The 16,329-nt window shown below is 41.1% G+C and overlaps 1 pseudogene; it reads right to left on the bottom strand.

The window, feature by feature from the left end:
* Positions 1–761: 761 nt before the first annotated feature.
* Positions 762–908, bottom strand: LOC126031472 (uncharacterized; annotated as a pseudogene).
* Positions 909–16,329: the final 15,421 nt, after the last annotated feature.

Below are 16,329 nucleotides of genomic sequence, written 5' to 3'. Positions count from 1 at the left end.
AGGATGGAGGAGGCTACCTTTACCTTTGGAAATAAACACACTAAGAGGTATAACTATTCTTTCTTTCTTTCTTTTTTTATGGGGGCATCACACCCGGCAGTGCTCAGGAATTACTCCTGGCTCTATGCTCAGAAATCGCTCCTGCAGGCTCGGGGGACCATATGGGATACCGGGATTGGAACCACCGTCCTTCTGCGTCTAAGGCAAACGCCTTACCGCTGTGCTATCTCTCTGGCCCGTTCTTCTTCTTCTTTTTTTTTGTTTTTAAGAGGTATGACTATTGAGGTATTAAACATATAAGGAAACTATAGATATCCCTATTAAGTCTTTTGAGATATTTTTGTTGAGGGGTGAGATCCAGGGCACATTTTCATCCCACACCTTGATCTTGTTGAGTTTGAGCAATGGTAGTTAAGGGATCAGGTAACGTCCTTGAGTTGAGGGTCCTTCTGGAGCTGAATCTGTTAGCATGCAACAGTCCATACTTAGGGGTGTGTGTGAGAAGAAGGGCCACATACAATGAGTTAGTAAGAGTGGTAGTTGCAGCTTCTTGCTGGGGCACAAGATGTGGTACTGAGAGGGTTTCCTTTCGCTTTGGGACCTGGCCATAACCCACAAATATTTTCTAATCCCTGGAATCAATTGAAAGCTGGGTCCATCTTGAAAATTATTCATGATTTATTTCAAGTTGTATCTTGTAAGGAAAAGGAATTCTCTTATAAAATTAGAATCCAATTAGGGCACCTAAGAAAACTTGTTTAGCAATATACAATTGTTCAAATTTAAATTATTCTTTTTTTTTTGGGGGGGGGGATCGCAGGGGTCAGCACACCCGGAGTGCAATGGGTGAGCCTCGCCCTGGGGAAACCACCTTCGTGATCATGGTATCTCCTCTGCCAGGTAAGTTTTTTTTTTTTTTTTGGTTTTTGGGTCACACCCGGCAGGCAGCACTGAGAGGTTACTACTGGCTCTGTGCTCAGAAATCGCTCTTGGCAGGCACAGGGGACCATATGGGATGCCAGGATTTGAACCACCATCGTCCTGGATTAGCTGTGTGCAAGGCAAATGCCCTGTCTCTCTGGCCCCAGCCAGTGAAAATTAATTTACTTTTTTGTTTGTTTGTTTTTTTGGGTCACACCCAGTGACACTCAGGGGTTACTCCTGGCTATCCTCTCAGAAATCGCTCCTGGCTCGGGATACCATATGGGACACTAGGGATCAAACCCAGGTCGGTTCAGGGTCAGCTGCATGCAAGTCAAATGCCCTACCACTGTACTATCACTTTTTTTTGTTTCAAATTTATTCTTTTTTTTTTGGGGGGGGCACATTTGATGCTCAGGGGTTACTCCTGGCTAAGTGCTCAGAAATTGTCCATGGCTTGGGAGACCATATGGGATGCTGGGGGATTGAACCGTGGTCCTTTCTTGGATAGCGCTTGCAAGGCAGACACTTACCTCTAGCACCACCTTTCTGGCCCCAAATTTAAATTATTCTTAAAACATCTTTTGCTGTTCTTTGTCCATCTCCCACCCCAGCTTCAGTATCCTATAAAAGATTACAGACTGTACTTTGTTGTCTTGTCTCTTCAGTCAGTTTCTATCTAGAACAATACTCCCTGCTTCCCACCCTTTCTTGAAACTGGCATTTTTGCTATCTCCCAGTTACCCTGATGAATGCACCATTTTGGTGGTGGAGTCATAGAACAGTAGGTAGGCATTTGCTTTCAAGCAGTAGACCCAGGTTTGACCTCCAGCACCTAATATCAACAGGAGTGATCCCTGAGCACAGAGCCAGGAGTAAGCCCTGAGTACTACTGGGTGTAGCCCCAAAACAAAAAAGGAGTGTGCCATTTTGGGGATTTTTTTCTGTTTCTGATGAGTAGATTCTAGTCAAAGCTTTTGGCAAGAATAGTGTGTAGATCAGAGACCACATTGTTGCATTATCTTTATTTATTTATTTATTTATTTATTTATTTATTTATATTTATTTATTTTGTCTTGTCTTTAGAGATATATAGTTTTAGTTCTTGGGAAGGGCTTTGACATTAGGTCTCTCCAGGGTAGAGGTACATTTCCCCATTACAATTTATAAGTAACTTGTAGACTGAATTTTCTTGCAACCCTATGCTTTCAACATTATTGGGTGATCCATGGCTGCACCTGTCATTACCCAAGAACACCAGCCTATTTTTTCTTTTTTTTTTTGGGGGGGGGAGAGGCACACTTAGCAGTGCTTATGGCTTAATTCTGTCACTCCTTGGCAATTCTCAGAGGATCATATGGGGATGCCTGGGATTGAATTTAGGTTAACTGCATGCAAGGCAAGCACCCTACCCTGTGTAATATCTTTCTAGCCCCTAAATATAATTTTCTTAGAGTGGCCTTTCCTGAGCATCTGTGTACTCCTCTAATTTCTTACCCACCTTCCCAGCTGCCTTGCTCTTCACAGCACTCATCACTGCCTAACATACTCTATATTTACTTCTTTTTTTTAGGCCTCTCAAGCAGAGCTGGGGGCCACTAGAAATCATTGATACTTGGTGGTTCTCAAGAGCTCATTTGGTGCTGAGGATCAAAGCACATGTGCATATCAAGAATGTGCTTCAGACCTTTAAACCATCTCTCTGGTCCTATGCTTCCTTGTTTATTATTGATTTGCTTACTGAAAGAAAGCTTCATAGAACTATAAAAGCCTTTTCTTTACTTATATACCTCCAGAGTTTAGATAATGTCAGGTAAATGGCAGGCCCCCCTCTTTTCATATATATATATATATATATATATATATATATATATATATATATATATATATATATGTGTGTGTGTGTGTGTGTATAAAATATATGTTTTGTTTTTGTGATGCTAAGGATAGGGCTTCATATACATGCAAGGCAAGTGCTCTACATATATATTTTTCTTTTGGGGGGTGTTTTCCAAAACTGTTGAGCAAATATTTCTTTAATAAATTTACTGAATGAATCGCTAGTATCTCAGAATAAGTCATAAGTTCTCTGGGTTTGAAGTTAGTACTGACAGTCTCAAATGTCTACATTGTCCTCTGACAGATGATAGTAGTAGCTCTTACTGTAGATAGGCACTGTTGTTGTCATTTCCCAGGGTGAAATGGGGAGAAGACAGGTTGCTGCCTTAAGAAAACTGCTACCCACCTCTGTTTCCTGAGGAAGAACCTGGGAGAGTTAAGATTGCTGAAAGTTTGCTATGAATCCTACCACAGCACAGGCATTCATGTCCTGCCATCCTCATGAGGCAGCCCTTAAGCTGCACCTGAAGTCCACTTGTTCTGTTCTGTGTGGGAGATGATCCCTGCCATCCCCGCCACCTGACTTCCCAGGGAATCATGAACTCAGGCTGGAATGAGGAATTGGTCTTTGCAGGAAACTAAAGACTGTCTTAATTTTAGCCAGGCTTTTTGGGTTCATCGCTTTCCCTCACAGGAAAGAAAAGAATTTCAGGAAGATACAAACAGTAAAGTAGAACAAGCTTATTAGGGAAGTAAAGGGAGATAAGGAGAGGTAAGTTAAGATACAAACCCAAGAGAGATCACCAGGCTTCTCTGGTGCACATCCCAATATTAGAGCATCAAAGTCCACATCCTATGAAGGGAGACGCAAGCAGCATGTACAAAGGCAATGTGGGTATTGATGACATGAACTTTGGCACCTAGTGCACACCTCATCCTCTGCCATGCTAGTTTATGTCCACTTTTTCTAAACTGTACATTCCCTCTCCAGTGTGTTGTTAGGGTGGTTGCCAATGGGGATAGCTGGGAAATGATTTATTTTGATCTTATTCACCTGGCCTTTTTTTTTTTTCCACTGTGGAGCCTCTCCTCTCAGGAGTTCCAGCCACCTCTCCTCAGGAAGCCTCCTGCCATTTGGCCAGGAACTTTGCAGTCCAGTGGCTTTTTAGGCCCCTGAGATATGTCCTTGTCATATCTCATGAAAGGCTTTTATGCCTTCAGGATTCAGATTCTGTTTTCCCCACCATGTATTACCAGAGCCCCCATCGTTCTGCCTGTACCAGTGTGCACTGGATTGGGGTTCATGATTTGCATAATAGTCATGAGATGGAACCTACAAATTCTACCTTGGTATAGGCTGTGTGTCTGTGAACATACATATATGCCTATTTGCTTTGGTGTCTCTATGAGAGTAGGCACCAGTGCAGTCATGTGAAGGGTTAGCAATCCCTGTGTTTGTTTTCAGAAATGCTTCTTGGTCCAGCTGCTGTCTAGCAAAGTCTTGGGTATGCAAGGACCTACCCAAAGCTTAGTGCAGCTGGACCTGGTACATTCTGTCTGGCTGGTGTGACACTTTGACACTGGAAGCCCTTGACTTCAAGTTCATCCGTCAAACATAAGCAAAGTGGCAACATGGGACTTAAGAGAATACTCATAGCTTTTGCATTTGCTATTCCCTGTGCCTGGTCTTTCCTAGGTCTTCTCACAGCTGCTGCCTTCTTATTTAGACTTTAGCTCAAGTGTTGCTCCTTTGAGAGAAGCCTTTCCAGGACATCCCTCAGCTGTCCCTGGCTGTGTAGTTTGTGCAGCACAAAGGCATTGTAATTGGGGCAAAAATCCTATCTACTCATTAAGGATTTCTCTTTCTCTTTCTCTCTGTTTTTATTGTCATCAGCCCAGTCAGTGCTATTTAAAATCATGTATCTCACACCCTTGCGATATCTTTTTTTCTGTGTCACCTGTATTCTCCCACCAAAATATAAGTGTGGTGTCTTTTATATTGCCCCAATACTAGTGTCTAATATACTGGTTGCCCAGTAAATACTTACTCGGTGCGTTTTCTTCTTTTATTTGGGGAACAAGAGGCACATATTTTATTGTATTTTTGTTTCCCTATAGTCAGTTTACACTTAAAGAATCAGAGGACCTTAAGAGTGAAAGGGGCCACCCACAGGCACTCAGCCAGTTAGTAACAAATGTAGGTCTTGACTCTAAGACTCCTAAACCACGAGTCTGGCCACCCTGATCTTTTCCTAGCCCTTCCTGATGCCAGCCTTCTGGTACCAGCAGCCCTTGATGCTACTGACAATTGCTCTGCCCGAGCTCACAGCTGCAGAGAGAGCTGGGGCTCTTTCAGAGAAGTGGAATGACTCTGAATTAATATTGGTAAATCACGCCAGAAACCTCGTGTGTGCATTATTATTATTGCCCCCTATATATTCTAAAATAATCCCTGTAAATAATTATAAAAATAAATCTCAGTGACAAATTTTTTATTTTATTTTATTTCCAGGAACACATTTATTCATCATAATCTCTTCAGGGGTAGAACAAATTGGAACACTGGGTAGTGAATACAATTTGCAAATAGGCAATATAAGTAGAGAGAAAATTAATATGTATTCTTCTGTGCGCAAAAAGGAGAGGAAGAGCATTAATAGCTATTTCCTTGCAGATATAACTTTGGAAATGTTATTTCTGATCCATCAGCATGGGGCTCTGTAGAGGAAAATGGTTACAACGTGACAAGAAGCGATTAGATGGGAAATGCCATTTTCTGGCATTCCTCCCCAGGCACTTCATCTTGTTGTTACAGAGGTGGAGAAGGATCCCTATTTTTCTTTTCTTCAGAGAATCAGAATCTGGCCTGAGAGAGCTGCTCATTGTTGGTAACCCTGGGCAAGTCTATTCTATTCTTTGAGGCCTCAGTTTTCTCAATCAATAATTGGAATAGATGATTTCTCAAACAGTGAGTTTTAATGATCACAAATTCAAATTATTTGAGCCTATTTAGGAGAAATGCATATGCCAAGGTGATATCTATGGATAAATAAAAGTCTCATTTATCATATTCCATATATTTAATAGGGACAGGGTGTGTTTCCTCAACTTCTAAATGGGAAAATCTCGCCAAGCCAATTGGGATTATGAAAGAGTGAGGCTTGTGTGTGTGTGTGTGTGTGTGTGTGTGTAGCTATTCTTTGCATTTTTGGACATTATAAAGTCCACTAAGCTATTTTGGTTAATATTTTGTTTTCTCATTCAAATCTGATATGAATTCCTTTTCTCAAATAAGAGATAATTTCCTCTTGCACCTATGTGAGAACTTGGAGTGGCTCATATGTTCCTGATCATTTGGAGAAGAGATTTGTTTCTCACAGTTCTTGTTAGGATTTGTGAAAATTATGCCAAGAGATTCACAGTAAGGCATTTTACTTGCAAAAATTCTTATATCCCATCCCAATCTCTTTCCTGCTCATTCTTGCTCCCCTATTATTAATAGAGTCTTTATTTGTCTTCCCTTTGTCAAACCCTGGGCTAGCAATTTCTCCCAGGCTGCCCTGGGAAATTTAGGAACAGGAACCTACAGGGCAGATGAATCACAGGACAAATAACCACAAGCAGTGGAGATGGCTCCTTCCCATGTTGAAGACACCCATTGCAAAAGGCCCAAAGCAAAAGTGTCCCATTGCTTCTGAGAAGGAAAACCCAGCATAGAAGAGTTATGATTTCAGACAAAGGTTCCTGTTTCATAACTTGCATCACAGTTATGAGGTTCCCAAACACATTCCTGTCCCTGTTCTAGCCCCAGAGCCAGCCACAGTTATGTGACAGCTCCAGGCTCGCTTAACTTGGCGGCTGTGTCTCTGTCTCTTGGAAGTTGTGGCTAGAAACCATTGAGCTCAGGGAACATGGGAGAATAACATGTGTCTACACCACCAGAGATAGTGTGGTCTGCTCTGCAGCTGAGAGGGCACCTGGTCAGATGGGGACTGTGGAGCTTGTGGACATGAAACAGGCATTCCTCATCAGGGGAGGAAAGGATGTGTTAGAAAAACTGCCACAGAGAGGCCATCTCATTTTGTTAGTTATTTTTTTTGGGAAGCACAACTTGTCAAGCGGGTAAGCTACTCCCAGATTTGTGCTTAGGGATTGCTCCCAATAGTGCTTGGAGTACCTTGCAGTGACAGAAATTATACTCAGGTTTCTTGCATACAAAGCTTTTGTTCATCCTACTGGACCATTTATCTGGCTCTTCCCTTCTTGTTCGTTTTTTGTTTTTCTTTTTAAAAAATAATTATTTCAATATTTTGTCTTTATTTTATTGAAGTCATTGTAGTTTACAATGTCCTTCATAGATGGATTTCAGATATACAATGAATCGGGGCCAATCCCACCGCCAGTGTCAACCTCCCTTCACCAATGTTACCCAAGAGCACCCCATACCTTAGCACCTCCAACACCTTAGCCTGCCAATATAACAAGCCCATTTTAAGTTTAGATTGTTATAGTTTGGGTCTCTTGATTTCATTGTTGTTGACTTTGGGTTGGATATTTATATCTGTCCTTCTAATTACACCACCAATGCACCCGAAACTGCTTGGTTCCTGGCCCCTATCCTTTCAACTTTGTTTTTTCCTTCCTCTACTCAATTTTTTTTCCTTCTCTTCACTATACTCCGGGGCCAAGGATATTTGAGACAACTCCTATTTAATCCAATGTATTTCTTTATGCAGTTATTCTAAATACTACATATATGTGATGTCATTCTGTATTTATCTTTTATCTGGCTTACTTTAACATATATTCCAGTTCCATCCATGTTGCATGAATCATTCCTTACAGCTATGTAGTATTCATATAGCACATCTTCATGATCCACTCATGTCTCTTGTTGGACATCTAGGTTGATTCCAAGTCTTAGCTATTTTACTGAGTGCTGCAATGAATAATGGTGTGCATACATTCTTATGGAGGAAATTTTTCTGTCCTGGGGATAGGTACCCCAAAATGGGTCATATGGCAGCTCAATTTTGACTTTATTGAGAATTCTCCAAACCATTTTCCATAGGGGTTGGACCAGGCAGCATTTCCACCAGCAGTGGATGAAAGTTCCTTTCTCAGCATAGCCCTGCCAACAGAAATTATTTCTAGTATTTTGGAAATGTGCCATTCTCACTGGTGTAAGATGATATGTCATTGTTGTCTTGATATGGATTTCCCTAATGATAAGTGGTAATGAACATTTTTTCATGTGCCTGTTGGCCATCTACTGGCTTTCCTCAGAGACCCTTCTTGTTAAGGACAAACATTGTGTGCTGATTGCAAAAACAATAAATTTGGACTGAAAAGAAGAAAGAAGCCTCTCTCCTACATATTCCTTTCTCTCCTCCCTGAATATATTTTCATTTTAATAGAGACAATAATAGAATATTGTAAGCTCCAAAGAATGAGAAGCCAGACAAAATTAATAATTATGGTAACAATTATTAGCATAGTAAATAACAATACTAAACTAACATTTGTGCATGATATTCAGGCCAGACATTATGACTATATTTCATATGTATTTTAAAAAATTTAATTTGTTCTGGTTGGGAGATGAGAAGGTGTTTTGGAGCATAAATTATCCTTGGTCTTCATGTGTGTGAAAATATTGCAGAGGGTCTTTGGAAATTTCTCTTATCTACAGCTCCTAAATTCCTTTCTTTAGGTCAGAGGCTTCTTTATAAACAAATAACAAGGGATGCAGCGATAGGATAGTGGGGAGAGCCTTTGTCTTGCACATGATTCATCTGGTTTGACTTTCAGTAGAGAAGTGCCAGGAGTAATTTCTGAGTGTAGAGCCAGGAAGGAGTAAATCCTGAATATTCCTGAGTGTGGACAAAAAACCAAACCAAAACCAAAAGCCAAGAGCATTTCTATGCAAACATGCAGGGTTGGTGGTTAATTTTTTTTTTAAATTAAAACCTAAATGTGATTCTGAACCAGGATCCTGGAAAAAAATTAGTTATAGCAATCACTTCAACCTTATCAGGGGATGAGTGGACCCATATAAAAACAGTTCAGGCTAAATAGAAGTTCAGGCAAGGGGACCGGGAAGGTGGCGCTAGAGGTAAGGTGTCTGCCTTGCAAGTGCTAGCATAGGACGGACAGTGGTTCGATCCCCCGGCGTCCATATGGTCCCCCCCAAGCCAGGGGTGATTTCTGAGCACATAGCCAGGAGTAACCCCTGAGCGTCAAACAGGTGTGGCCCAAAAACAAAAAAAAAAAAAAAGAAGTTCAGGCAAGTAAAGGTAGCAGCAATTATAATAAAATTTGGTTAACTGGCCCTGTCTTTCTCTTAGCTGTTGATGCAGATAGAGTTGGAAGACTTAAAAACATCAGTTCCTGTCTCACTGGTTCTGACTGACCCCCAAATCAACTCCCTTGATTAGAAATAAACAGGATATTCCTTTTTGTTCCCAGGAATGTGGTGGAGGAAGAACTCTAAGGGAAAGGACGTCTTCTGCCAAAGAATAACAATCAAAGATGACAGTAGGAATAAAATATTACCCTCTTCACCCAGAGCCACGAGGAAATGTCCAGTTGTATGTGTTGAATCTTCTCACTCTTGGCATGCTTGTGCTATTGCTCTAGAGTTCATAGGCCAAGAATTTTCAGCTCAGGTCTGATTTGAACTTTCTATTCTGTGGTTCCTGTTAGGACACTACATAGATTGGGTTATTTGTTTCAGTTCTTACAGTTTGGGTACAGCACAACTTGTGGTGATAGTATTGCAGATATCTGAGCATGAATCTGTTCTGAAGGTTATATCTGAGTCACGAATGCCCTCAGAACATTCTACTTGGTTCCATGGAAGCTGGGGCAAAGGGAATGAAGACATAAAATGAGTCTGAGGAGGTGGTGTTTGCAACACACTCTCAGTAGGCCTTGGAATGGGGTCAGGGGACTGAGGAAGAACCTGGATGACTGCAGGAGTTTTTTCTTTCACCAGCACCCATGGTCTGGCCAGAAGCTGAACAGTTTTTATAAAGAAGCCCCAACAAGACTTGTCATCACTCTTTATCTTTATCACTCTTTATTCTTGGGAACTCCTTGTATTCCATCTCCTGTAACCTTATCTTTATTGCCTTCCTTCCAAAGAAAGGGCTGCATTACCTGAAATATCTTACCAATGTTATGTCTATTAACTTTGAGATTTTAATTTAATCTTCTTTGTTTTTTTTCAAAAGGGTGATATTTCTTGGTCCAGAGATACAAATCCTCCTTCCTGCCTGCCTGCCTGCCTGTCACATTTCTGACTTAGTTTTTTCTCCACTGTAAATCATTTCCTTGGCCTTTCTTTCCCTTACTTCTTGTCTTCTGTTTTGAAAGCTACGTACTAAAGCTTAGGGAAAAGGTATAAGCCTGTTTTAGATGAGTTCTCTTCCTACTACATTCAACAATTTTTTCTATAACTTTTAATAGCTCCCTTTTGTCATTAGTTTACATTTCCAACACTAGGGTTTGCCTCTTTGAATTACCCTGAACTTAAGGTTTAGTGATTCCCCCCATTATCTTTCTCCTTTAGACTACTGCCTTTCTGATACATTCACTTATTGAAGAATGTGTGGAGAGGCATTGTAGGCAAAACTAACAGTTAAAAGCCACACAGAGCATGAGATGAATGGGAAAGAAGCCAGGATGGGCTTCTAAAGAACTTGAGAGACATGTTTGAAATCTTAGACTTTATTAAGACTTGTCCAAAGGATGGACCGTGGTTCGATCCACTGGCGTCCCATATGGTCTCCCAAGCCAGGAGTAATTTCTGAGTGCATAGCCAGGATAACCCCTGTGCATCACCGGGTGTGGCCCCAAAATAAAAACCAACCAAACAAACCCAAAAAACAAACAAAAAAGAGTTGTCCAAGAGGCCACTTTGCCTTGCAAAGTGGTTTGATCCTGTTATTCCATATGGTTCCCCCAAGTACTGCTAGGAGCGATTCCTGAGAGCAGAGCCAGGAATAACCCTTGAGCATCACCAGGTGTGGCCCAAAAGTGGCCCAAACAAAAAGTTGATGGTTTTAAATATTTAAGTAAGATCAAATTGAGCATTTAGGATAATGATCCTGGGCCTGTGAGAGAAGAGAACAGCAGTGAGGAGATCTGAAATTGGGAAAATATTCCTGCCCCTTTGGCATTATTGGCTGCCAGTACCTGTAGTACAGTAGTCTATGCTCAGAAGACAGCTGTATGGGAAGACAAGGGCATGGATGTAATGACATGGAGTCTTGGAAGAGTCGGGTAGGGAGTGAGGCCCTCCTATTTCATCCTTAAGAAGGGTCAAGCTTGTTTCCACATGTCTTCTCCTGCTGCTCAAAATCTTTCTAGGAAGTTCAAGATGAAAGGTGCCTGGAGAGGTCAGCTTATCATGACCCATAGGGCTTGGACTTATTTCCTCTTTTTCATGCAGGAAAGGAAGACAAAAGTGGGCAGTGGACCAGACAAGGCACTTCCAGCAGAGAAGAAGGGAGGAGTCAGAGGCACTGTTGGGGGGGGGGGGGCAGTAGGCCTTGGACGATTCCCTTTTATCCCCTTATCTCTGGAGGACAAGCTTTGTATTTTGGACTGTGGGATATTTTGTTGCAGCATTTCCTGGAAGCCCCCAAAGTAAACACAGCCAAGCTTGTGTTTTTAATCTCCACTTTGCTGTGTCTACTCCTCCCAGTAGAGAGGGGAGGTGGGTCAATCATCAGAGGTCAACACCACTCATCTGAATGCTGACAATAAGACCCATATTACAATGTGTTGGCACCAGGCCTGAGAGACAATGATGATAGCCAAAAAATGTTTAACCACAATTATTTATAATCATCATCATCAGCTAAACAACTAGGGGTTTCAGTGCTGTTTAGACACAATGAACAATGAAAACAAAAGCTCTGTGAAAACAGAGATGGGGTTGTACCATTGTCTACAGGCCCATAATTTGAGGTACCTGAAACATTCATGTAAGACCTTAAATCTGGCAAGTCAGTTATCCCACTTGTAGTCTTTTTTTTTTAATATATATTTTTTTAAATCTGGGGCATCATAATTTACAATGCAGTTAATGTTTCAAGCCATCAACATTCCAATACTACACCTTCTACCTTAGTGTTTGCTTCCCTTCACCATTGTTTTAGTGTCTCTCCCCCTTCCTCACCACAATTTTTCTCCACCTTGGTAGGCTCAGCTCTATATGAATTCTCAGGATTTATTGCCTTTGGCCAGTTGCTGTTCCCATGCTATTTCTTTATATCCCACATATGAGAGAGACCATTCTGTATCTATCCTTTTTTTCCTGACAAATTCTATTCAGCATGATACTTTCTAAATACTTCCACATAGTGGCAAATTGTATGATACCATCTTTAACTATATATGAGTAGTATTTCTTTGTGCATATAGACCACACTGTTTTTTTTTTGTTTGTTTGTTTTGTTTTTTGTTTTTTGGTCACACCTGGCAGGGGTTACTCCTGGCTCTACGCTTAGAAATCGTTTCTGGCAGGCTGGGGGGACCATATGGGATGTTGGGATTCGAACCACCATCTTTCTGCATGTAAGGCAAATGCCCTAACCTCCATGCTATCTCTCCGGCCCATTGTTTTTTTTTTTTTTATAGAATCTTTATTTAAGCATCATAATTACAAGCATGACTGTAGTTGGGTTTCAGTCATAAACAGAACACCCCCTTTCACTAGTGCAACATTACCACCACTAATGTCCTCCTCTTTCCCAACTCCTACCTACATTTGAGAAGTTATTCTACTTCTTTCACTCTTTTTTTTTTTTTTTTTTTTTTTTTTTTTTTTTGGTTTTTGGTCACACCCGGCAATGTTCAGGGGTTATTCCTGGCTTTACACTCAGAAATCGCCCCTGGTAGGCTCGGGGGACCATATGGGATGCCAGGATTTGAACAACCAACCTTCTGCATGAGAGGCAAATGCCTTACCTCCATGCTATCTCTCTGGCCCCGCTACTTCTTTCACTCTTTAAGAGAGACATGATAGTTGTTAAGTGTAGTTATTTCCCTAACTGCACTCACCACTCTTTGTGGTGAGCTACATATTGTGAGCTGGTCTTTCTGGTCCTCATCTCTATTATCTCTGGGCATTATTACAATAATGTCTCTTCTTTTTCTTTTCTTTTTTTTGGGGGGGGGCACACTCGTTTGATGCTCAGGGATCACTCCTGGCTAAGCGCTCAGAAATTGCCCCTGGCTTGGGGGGACCATATGGGACGCCAGGGGATCGAACCTCGGTCCTTCCTTGGCTAGCACTTACAAGGCAGACAACTTACCTCTAGTGCCACCTCTCTGGACCCATCACTTATTTTTCTTAAAACCCATAGATGAGTGAGACTATTCTGTATCTATTTCTCTTTCTCTGATTTATTTCACTCAGCATACATCCATGTATAGGAAAATTTCATGACTTCATCTCTCCTGATGGCTGCATAATATTCCATTGTGTATATGTACCACCACAGTTTCTTTAGCCATTCATTTGTTGAAGGGCATCTTGGTTGTTTCCAGAGTCTGGCTATTGTAAATAGTGCTGCAATGAATTTAGGTGTGAGGAAGGGATTTTTGAATTGTATTTTTGTGTTCCTTGGATATATCCCTAGGAGTGGTATAGCTGGATCATATGGGAGCTCAATTTTCAGTTTTTTTGTTTGTTTTTGGGCCACACCTGGCAGTGCTCAGGAATTACTCCTGGCTATGTGCTCAGAAATCGAACCTGCAGACACAGGGGACCATATGGGATGCTGGGATTTGAATCACCATTGGTCCTGGGTCAGCGGCTTGCAAGGAAAATGCACTACTGCTGTGCTATTTCTCTGGCCCCTCAATTTCTAGTCTTTTGAGGAATCTCCATATTGTTTTCCATAAAGGCTGGACTAGACAGCATTCCCACCAACAGTGAATAAGAGTTCCTTTCTCTCCATATCCCCGCCAGCACTGCTTGTTCTAGTTCTTTGTGATGTGCACCAGTCTCTGTGACGTGAAATGGTACCTCATAGTGGTTTTGATTTGCAACTCCCTGATGATTAGTGATGTGGAGCATTTTTTCATGTGTCTTTTGGCTATTTATATTTCTTCTTTGAGGAAGTGTCTGTTCGTTCATTTCTTCTTCCCATTTGTGATGGGGTTAGACTTTTTTTCTTGTAAAGTTCTTTCAATGCTTTGTATATTTTGGATATTAGCCACTTATCTGATGGGTATTGGGTGAATAGTTTCTCCCATTCTGTGGGTGGCTTTTGTATCCTAGACACTATTTCCTTTGAGGTGCAGAAGTTTCTTAGCTTAATATATTCCCATATGTTTATCTCTGCTTCCACTTATTTGGAGAGTGCTGTTTCCTCCTTGAAGATGCCTTTAGTCTCAATGTCATGAGTGTTTCACCTATGTGTTGTTCTATGTACCTTATGGTTTCAGGCCTGATATCAAGGTCTTTAATTTATTTCAATTTGACCTTTGTGCATGGTGTTAGATGGGGGTCTGAGTTTGCTTTTTTGGGGTGAGTTTTTGCCATTTTTTTATAAATAATTTTTTTTTTTTTGGTTTTTGGGCCACACCCGGCATTGCTCAGGGGTTACTCCTGGTTGTCTGCTCAGAAATAGCTCCTGGCAGGCACAGGGAACCATATGGGACACCGGGATTTGAACCAATCACCTTTGGTCCTGGATCGGCTGCTTGCAAGGCAAACACTGTATAAATAATTTTTATTGTGACCAACATGAATTGCAAATCTTTCACAGTAATATTTGCGGTACATAGTGGCATTGAATTAGGGGTATCCCACCACCAGTGTTGTCCTCCCTCCACCCTACTTCCCAGCATCCCCTCCTTTGCTCCTTAGGCTGCTGATCCCCTCTGTGTATAGCTTGTTGAAAATTGGCTATCGATTCTGTTGTCGTTGACTTGGGGTTTGTTGTTTAAGTCTGATCCTTTTTTTTTTTATTTCTACTCATTGTTTTTATGACTGTTTGGTCCTGATACCATCCATTTTTCTCTTTTTTTGCAAGTGGCTAACCAGTTGTGCTAACACAACTTGTTGAAGAGTCTTTCCTTGAGTAATCTCCAAGAGCCCAATAAAACAGTTTTTGGAAATGAGTCACTCCTGGCAGCGCTTGAGGGCCACAAGAAAAGAGATTGAATCCAGGGCCTTGCACATGGAAGGTGTGTCTTTTCTCGATCCACATCTCTGGCTCCTTTCCTTCTCTTTATTTTGAATTTCTTGACCCTTTATCAAAAACTGATCGTATGTTTGGGGAACATTGAATACTCACGTCCATTACACTGATTTGAGGATCTGTCTTTATTCTAATATCATGCTGTTTTAATAAATATTGCTTTGTAATATAATTTAAAATAGGGGAAAGTAATGCCTCCCACATTCCTTTTCTCAAGGATTGCTTTAGCTATTTGTGGGTGTTTATTGTTCCAAATGAATTTCAGAAGTAGACCACACTGTTTATATCCAGTCATTTATTTGGTACTCTTGGGTTATTTTCAGATTCTGGCTCTTATGAATCATGCTGCAGTGAACATAGAGCACAAATGTCATTTTAAAATAGAATTTTTGGGCCTTTGGGGTTGATGCCAAGACATATAATTGCTGGGATCATATGGAAACTCAGTTCTTAGTTTCAGATAATGTCCATATTGTACTCTACAGAGGTTGAACCTTTTTTATTTTTTAAATATATTTTATTTAAACACCTTGATTACATACATGATTGTGTTTGGGTTTTAGTCATGTAAAGAACACCACCCATCACCAGTGCAACATTCTCATCACCAATGTCCCAAATCTACCTCCTCCCTACCCAACCCCCGCCTGTACTCTAGACAGGCTTTCTATTTCCCTCATACATTCTCATTATTAGGATAGTTCACAATGTAGTTATTTCTCTAACTAAACTCATACCTGTTTGTGGTGAGCTTCATGAGGTGAGCTGTAACTTCCAGCCCTTCTCTCTTTTGTGTCTGAAAATTATTATTGCAAGAATGTCTTTATTTTTAAATTATTTATTTATTTATTCCCCTTTACTTCTCTTTTGTTGTTCTTGTGAGGAGTGTCATACATACTTGATGAAGTTCTTGCAAATGTGTTCCCTGGGGGATCATACTCTACCTTTGAGAGACTATGTCTCCTAAGTCCTATTCAATGGTTCCATTGGCCACTCCTTCCTATATGTGACCAACCATTTGGGAAGATTCAATGCTAGAACTTGGTGATGCAATGTTGCTTAGACTGAAGTTGCTCTTGGGGCCTAGCACAGGCAAAGCCTGCACCCTTGTCCCCTGAGCTCACTCTCCATCCTGGATTGTTTTCTTTAGGTATATTGCTCATGTAGTGCTCATTGATTACACTGTAGTGCTCATTGCTGAGGGCTTTAGTGCTGCTAGAATGATAGTTCAGCATGTGGGATGTTATCCAGGGTTGTACTCAGGTTTGATTAATCTTAAGTGCTTTGCCCTTGAGTAATCTCCAAGAGCCCAATGAAACAGTTTTTGGAAGTGAGTCACTCCTGGCAG

Source organism: Suncus etruscus, chromosome 15 (genome assembly GCF_024139225.1).
Source record: "Suncus etruscus isolate mSunEtr1 chromosome 15, mSunEtr1.pri.cur, whole genome shotgun sequence".
NCBI lineage: Eukaryota > Metazoa > Chordata > Mammalia > Eulipotyphla > Soricidae > Suncus > Suncus etruscus.
Note: the sequence above shows the minus strand (reverse complement) of the source record. Positions and strands in the feature narration are given on the sequence as shown.